We start from the raw sequence: 8,732 nt of genomic DNA on the forward strand, positions 1-8,732 counted from the left end.
GCTGAGCCTTGTCTATCATTAATTAACACAATGCAATGTTAGCACTGACAGACAAGGGAGAGCTGTCAGTACTGGCAGACAAATCTGTCCTACGTGTTTTGCCTGGTCTGATGAATCCTAATTTCTGCTGTTTCAAGCTGATTTGAAGAACAAGTTCAGGAAGTGGTTGTGTAGTTAATCTCCCAGCCAGATATCACTGTCAGTGCACCTCTGCATTCCTGTAACAATGGCATCCACGCATCCACGTGGAAGTCACCAAAAATAACACCTAAAGGAGTTACCGGTAATTTGCACTTGACTGTCCACTTTTGGACAGCCTCATTAAGGGAATTTGACCACGGCATGGTAGTGCTCATCAGACGAGCTGCCATGAATATAGCAAGAAACAGCAATACTGGGATTATCATTGGTGGGTGTATTCAGAATAGATTTCAACCCAAAGACTGTTAATGGAAGGGGCCAACAGGTTTGCAGAGTAACTAGAGGGACTACAATCAGTTAATTCAGTGCAGAGTACAAAATTCAAATCAAGCTGTGCACCAATTGACTGCAGTAAGGGACAATATATTTTAACCTGCTTCTGTTCCAAGATACAACCTTCTCCTAGGACCAGAAGGCAGGTTTAACAAAATATTTTACGTTGCACACACAAGTTTGTTAGGTTGACATGACCTGTGTACGCTCTGTGAATTCCTTTGTTACAACTCACAGTTGGTTTCAATAGCGGTGCCAAAAGAGGAATATATAACACCGATAATGTATAACAGCCAATGATCTGTAATGTTCAACACAAGAAACAACAGTTGCAATTGGTTAAAAAAACACAAGCACTTAAATTCACACTGCCTTCTCCCCATCTCTCCATATTATCCACATCAGTTAAATACAGACTGTTTTTTCATGTAGCACACAAATATCAACTTTAAATTTCAGTGTACAAATAAGCTATCAAGTATTTGTGTGCTACATGAAAAAACAGTCAGTATTTAACTTATGTGCAAAACAGAATACTAATTGGCACCCCTTGCATTGTAACATGGTTTTGTCCAGGAGACTGAAATAAGAAAATAAGAGGTTTCTCAAGTTAAGATCCTTAATGAATCAGGCCCCTTATCACTAACGAAACATCTACAAATATTTATAAATCCGTAATTAGGTTCAATCACAGGAAACACACCCTCCTTTGACCCCTCCCTTTATCAGCTAGACGTTTTCCTCACAGACTCACATAGGCAAATTTCATCTTATTATAAAACCATTTTGTCCCATTGAGAAGAAAACACATTTCTAATTCAAACCAAATGGGAATCTGACTTGCATCTATTAATGACTGACAAGTAATGGGGAATCATTTTCACAATGTGTATAGAATGTCTTAATGTATCAACAATTCCAAGATGCTAGTGAAAATTATTTGTAGATTATATTTTACACCAGTAAAACTTCATAAAATTCAGCCTTCTATCTAAAAGTTATCCTGGAGGGAGTGTGGGGAGACTGGTTCTCTTTTACATGTTTTCTGGAGCTGTCCCAAAATTCAATGCCTCTGGGTGGAGGTCTTTGATTTAGTTTATCAGGTTACTACAACAAAGCTTCAACCTCTCCTCAAAACTGCTCGTCTACATCATTACCCCCCACAACTCCAGAGGCATAATAGATATGTAATATGACATATATACTAATCGCAACTAGAGCCGCGATAGTTCAATATTGGAAAAATCCAGTTCCTCCACTCGTATCTATAATTGTATCCAAAATTCAGGGAAATTATAGTATGAAAACCATGGGTTTAAATACCCAACAACCTCCGATTGAATGGAACCAATGGTTTGTTTGCACACAGCGCTCTCCCACATATGCCTAACAAGTATCATAGTGTTACTCATTGTCATTATTATGACCTCTTCTGTGTCTCCCTCAAGAAGTTGTGTACAATATATTGTATTTTCTCTCAAATATTCCAGTTATTTATCCCCCTTAATATTTATTATTGTTTTTTCAAATTGTTTCACAAATGTTTCAATATAAATTTATTGACTTAAAAACACAAGCACAAGAACCTGAAGGGCTACAACTCATTGCTTTGTTGCTTTGTCTGAGTTCTGCAATTTCACACTGACCAAGATATGGTGAGATCCACATTTTTGTATTTATCTGCTCCCCCAGCATCACATAACCACCTCACACACACACACACACACACACACACACACACACACACACACACACACACACACACACACACACACATATACCAGCTGATGTTCTCTGTTTTACATGGGAAAGTGTCTCATGCCCTGAAACACTGTGCTATGCTTATAATGTCGCTGCTTCAAAAGAATGAGATAATCCTATTTCCTGCAGACGAGCCTCTGGTTATTATTACTCTTTGAAATTGCATGAGACTATGGATCTAATCTACTGAGCATCCACAATGCCAGCTGGTGTTGATGGTGAATTGCGATGAGTTGTGTTTTTGTGTAACACACTAAGTTCCTTTGTACAACAAAAGCCATTGTGCTAATGCTACATGATAATTGTTACCAATTAGATGAATTCCTACATGCTGCATCTGGGACCTACCGTCACCTGGAGACTGCACTTGTGGGATCCTTCTGATGGCCAGAGATATGCCCTCGCATGGACATCTTTACTAAGAGTTTTGCAGATAAGTCGTGATGTTTTTATTGATTGTACGAGTATTGTAGTAACCTTTCATTTGGAATTAAAACTCTGAATGTTAAAATCTGTCAGTTTCTATTTAAAGAGCACATATAGGATCTGATTTATCAAGGAACGTAAGTCCCGTTGCGTGCCGTATTCTGCATGACATTGCTCTGAGCATGCTCGGAAATGGATTTTATGCCAGTGAATGCAAGTGACTCTTCTTACAGCTTAGAATTAGAAGGACGGAACGGTGGAGGGAAGGGGCGTACTCACGTATATACACATGTAGGCAATGTACAGTAAGGGCGTGCCAAGGTCCAGTACACGCACATTCATCTGATTCATGCTCTGGGCATCTCTCAGTAGGTGATTTGTGGTCAAATCACTTGTACTAAATACATGCATGCCAGAACATGTGTGTGCAAGTATGATCAACTTCAACTGTCAAAATACATTTTATGTACAGTAGACAGTTATAGGTATATAAAGTAAAAAAAAACCCTATGTTTTTTTATTAATGATTGTAGTAAGAGGTATGTAATATTGTTTTTTTTATCCTGCTTTCTGATGGGACTTTATATTACACATATGCATGTGTATATCCTGCAGTGTGTTCTATCTGTGTGTATACAGCAAGTAAGCATAGCCAGAGCGTACTTATACCCATATTTAAATGGAAACGTTTCTTGAGATCCGCCTGCACTTGAATCCAGGCACCTGTGTGTGCAAAAGTGTGTGCAAAAATGCAAATTGTGTTCACTTTGTGTTCCTTGATGAATCAGACCCAGAGTATCTATATATGTCTCATTGAATATACATTTACGAAATACATGCACTCTTAGTATTTTATTTCAATAGGGTTTAAAAATTATACTACATTATATTATATTCTGTTATATTCTGCTTTTTTTGCAGAGCTAGATAACACTTTGATCATCTGGGGAGTCAAGTCTCCTATCTGTTTGCATTTCTCATTGAAGAGGATAAGTCAAATCTGAACCATCACTTCTTACTCAGATAGGCTTTTCTCCGACTTACCTTTGGTGTGCAACCACAAGTTGTATCACAATTTGTTATTCATTTCTAATACATTATGTTAAACTATGTTTGCACTTTTGTGTTCTTTAGATGTTTATTATGTTATATAACTTTTTTTTTAGTAAACTAAAAATCTCTATATATTTTAAAAGATGTAGATAAAAAGTTAAAAAATAACTGTTATTGTAAAGGTAGTATTGAGGAATCATGTAGCATTTATTTCTCATTTCCTCCTAGGACAAGTTGTACGTCCTACCCTACATGAATAAAGTTAATAAGGGTGTGCAATGGGGCTCATGTTAAATTGCGTTTTTGGTGTATAATATGCTTTTTTTTTACACCTGAATTTGTGCACAAACAACTCATTTTGGAATTTGTCCTTTGTGTGCTTGCCCTGAAGTATTATACACTAAGAACACAATTTGCATTCAACTTAACATGAGACCTATTATTTGCAGAAGTCACACAAATAAAGGTGGATGTGTACAGCAAATATTTGGAGTGGAGGATACAACACAGGGAATCTAGAAATACACAACAAATATAATATACTTTTGTTACAAGGTCGATATAATTGATCAACTGCCCCAGTAAAGAAAAATTCTACCCTGATCTCATCACAATTGTGTATTTTCAGGGTGAGATGAAATAAAATTGTAGAGTTTATTCACCAATTTTGAACAACTATGGGGCACTTTGAATTTGACATGGACCAGCATCAATGAGTCACACTTCTGATATCTTATTGACTCTATCCTCCAACACAAATAGTCCTTTTAGGAGCAAACTGCAGAGCAATTAGCTATTAGCAGAATACCATAATAACATGCCACTTATTGCACCAATAATTTAGACTATGTAACCGGCAAACAAATAACCTTAGTAGCATTTTTACAGAGCAAGTCCTTTACGCTATTTGTAATGATGAAATTATACAAGCAAACCAATATAAAGTTTTAGTATTTGCCATAACTCGCCCTGCCAGACTATCTACAACAGTTGCCAGAGCTGATATAAATTGGGTGATCTGGCACAATAGGGAAGGCTTATTCAAATATTACCTTTGGAGAATTGGTCACAATAAGCAATGTATGTCCTATTCAAAAGAAAATGTTATCAGGCCGTTATACAGAAAACGTTAATTCCTCGTGATTGGTGAACTTTTACGTCATTGTGACGAAAGTGAATTTCGTATGCAACTAACAATACTATGTACACTCTGTGCACTCTTTACTAAAAGGAAGATGTCAGGTATAAGCTTTTTTGAACTAGTTTTATTATTAAGTACTAATTGAGCGAACATGTTGGTGTCATTTTCTGGTGTTGTGCTATTTGCATAAAATAAACTATGGGAAGAAGTAAGGAAAAGAGTATATTTTTGGTGGTCTTGCCCATTTTTACATATTTAATTGCTATAAATGGTGGACAGCATCTTCTCACAAATGTACAATAGATAAACATTTGTGAAAGCAGTGGGTAACGACATGGTTGTGTCCTCACACTGATGACAGGGTTATTTAGAAGATCTACTGGCTACCCTCTCAGTTCAGCTGCTGGATCCAGCGACCTCTTCCTTAGGTGACCTCCACTTCCTTCTTGGTGGTAGCAGCTACTGCTGAATAGGGTGAACAAGTCTATTGGCTCTATTTCCTGCAGTGAGCACAATGCTAAAGAAAAAACAGGCTACACACAGCTATGCCAAGCTGGTGAATAACCACAAGAGTGCTCATGCAGCACAAAAGCCTTATCCTTCTCTAGACCCAGGAGACGAAGGAGTTTCACATAAGGTAAATAGTGAGGGACAGTTATGGTAGACAGCAATGAGTTGCTTTATGATTTCTGCAATGATTAGTTCATGTTTCATTTCTCAATGTCACATTGCTTGTCCTCACTCCAACTGTACCACCTGCACCTGCACAGAAATGCCAGTCAACAATGGCTGCTTTATCATTGGCTGCAGATAATGCATCCGCCGTACAGTAGCCTCTGCAATTGTTATTGTTATTCCGCTACTTTATGTAACTATTCTTCCCCACACCTCTTAGATTGTAACCTCACTTCTGTTTCATTTCATTATATGTCATTTGTTTGTGGCAAGATCCTTTCATTTTTCCACGCTGCCTAATAAGTAGAGATGTTCACTGACCCCAATGTTCTGGTTCTGGTTTTGGATCTAAATTAACTTCGTGTTTTGGTTTTGGAAAAACTGCCCTTGCGTGTTTTGGTTTTGGTTTTGGATCCTGGTTTTTTTCTAAAATCCCTATTTTTTTTTGCTAAATTCACATATTTTTGCTTTTTTCCTCCTACATTATTATTAACCTCAATAACACTAATTTCAAGTCATTTGCAGTCAATTTTGACCACTTCACAGGTCACAATATTATTTTCATACTATCAAACAAAGACTGCAGAAGACTGCCAGACCTATTATTTGTATTTCAGCAATGACAATTAGCAATGGAGCTCTCCTCTTTGTATGTTACCTTTATATAGCAGTACAATCTGACTGCAGATTTAGAAGACCAAGCCTGCCAGACCTATTATTTGTATTTCAGCAACGACAATTTGTAATTGAGCAATGGAGCTCTTCTCTTTGTGTGTTACCTATATTACACAGTACAATGTGACTGCAGATTTAGAAGACCAAGACTGCCAGACCTATTATTTGTATTTCAGCAATGACAATTAGCAATGGAGCAATGGAGCTCTCCTCTTTGCATGTTACCTATGTAACGCAGTACAATGTGACTGCAGATTTAGAAGACCAAGCCTGCCAAACCTATTAATTTTATTTCAGCAATGACAGCAATGGAGCAATGGAGCTCTCCTGAATGTCACTGGAGACTTTGAAGAACACTGCTACCCCTCCTCTTTCTATTCTACCTATGTAGCTGCCCAACTGCTCTACAGACTGCCAAGAACTGTGCTGCCCCTTCTGTGTCCCTCTGTGAAATGGCGGTGGATCGCCGTGAAGAGCGATACTTATAGAATCCAAAGCTCACGAGATCTGACGAAATAACAATGACGTTTTGCCTCGTTTTCAATTCCGAGGGCGCGCGAAAGGCTGCTATGTTCGGGTGTGTTCGGTTCTCGGGGAACCGAGCCTGAGCATCTCTATTAATAAGTCAGTGCTTTAAAGGATAGTAATAATAATACACATTTTACTAATACAATATTTTACCAATATGCTACTAAGTAAATGACCCATCTCTTCTGCAATAAAATATACATTTGCTTATTTAGGCTCGTAAAACCTAAGCAGCACAAAAACTCATAAACTGTTCCAGTCAATAATCTGAAAACTACCTCTGATCATGAAGAGGTTAAGAGTGTTTTATTGTAAAAGTAGTATTGAGGAATCATGTAGTATTTATTTCTCATTTCCTCCTAGCACAAGTTGTACGTCCTACCCTGCTTACAGTGTGATGACATCACTAGTGTGATCACATATATTTAAAGAGATTTTTTTTTCTTTAACCTGTGGTTCAGCAATGAATGTGTAGCATGTCTAAATGTACACATAGATAAATTAGGTTGGTATTTTATTTTTTTATTTTAATATAATATGAGCAAAGTGAACATCTATGTTCTAAGAGCTGCCACTAATTGTATACATTCCAATATTCACAATTAAAAAATTGGCAGACATTGTTTAATTACAAGGCCCTGCTCCTAATCTACCTTGACCATGTCTTGACTTGGGTTTCTGATCCATCTAATGATGCATCCAGACTGTCTGGCTAAACCCTGATCTACAGGTTGTACCCTGTAACCAAGAAACACGGCACATGGCTCATACCCCAATGTTACTTGTTAGTAGAACTGACGGTGCAGCTCACAGCAGACATGCACTCACATGCCTCAGTTGCTAACTGAAAATGAGGCACTCTTGCCAAATAAATGATGAAGAGCTTAAGTGTGTGAAACGCGTGTGTAAATAGGCTAATGAAATCATGACTGGCTGGTACAACACAGGACTGTCAACACATATAGTAATAGTATGGCATAGCCTAAGTAAAGTTAATAGCAGAAAGTGACTGAAAAACATGGAATAATCCTGAGATTCTGACCATAAACCCAGGGACAAAGAAATGTACCTAAAAGCCCTGAGCGATCCCAATTCTGACAATCATAGTCACTTGTCCTGTTATATAACTATTATAGCACTATAATCATGCCTATCTCCTCCTGAGGCTGAAAGAGTGAGCTTTTAGCCTCTTATAGTATTTCATTGTCCTATCCATGGAAGGCTGGAAACTTGTCAAAATTAGAGGTGTTCACTGTGTTTTGGTTTTGGATCTGGATTAACTTTGTGTTTTGGTTTTGGATCCCTATGTTTTCCTAAAATCCCTATTTATTTTTTTGCTAAAATCACATCTTTTTGCTCCCCCCCCCTACATTATTATTAACCTCAATAACACTATTTTCAAGTCATTTGAAGTCATTTTTGACCACCTCACAGGTCACAATAATATTTTCATACACTTTCAAACAAAGACTACAGATTTAGAAGACCAAGCCTGCCACACCTACTATTTCTATTTCAGCAATGACAATTAGCAATGGTGCAATGGAACTCTCCTCTTTGTATATTACCTATATAACACAGTACAATGTGACTGCAGATTTAGAAGACCAAGCCTGCCAGACCTATTATTTCTATTTCAGCAATGAAAATTAGCAATGGAGCTCTCCTCTTTGTGTGTAACCTATATAGCACCGTACAATTTGACTGCAAATTCAGAAGACCAAGCCTGCCAGCCCTAGTATTTCTATTTCAGCAATGACAATTATCAATGGAGCTCTCCTGAATGTCACTGGAGACTTTGAAGAACACTGCTACCCCTCCTCTTTCTATTCTACCTATGACGCTGCCCAACTGTTCTACAGACTGCCAAGAATTGTGCTACCCCTTCTGTGTCCCCCTGTGAAATTGCGCTGGATCATTGTGGAGGGCGGTACTTATAGAATCCAAAACTTACAAGATCCGACAACGTAACAATGACATTTTGCCTCGTTTTAAATTC

This window comes from Mixophyes fleayi, chromosome 2 (genome assembly GCF_038048845.1).
Source record: "Mixophyes fleayi isolate aMixFle1 chromosome 2, aMixFle1.hap1, whole genome shotgun sequence".
In the NCBI taxonomy this organism is placed as follows: domain Eukaryota; kingdom Metazoa; phylum Chordata; class Amphibia; order Anura; family Limnodynastidae; genus Mixophyes; species Mixophyes fleayi.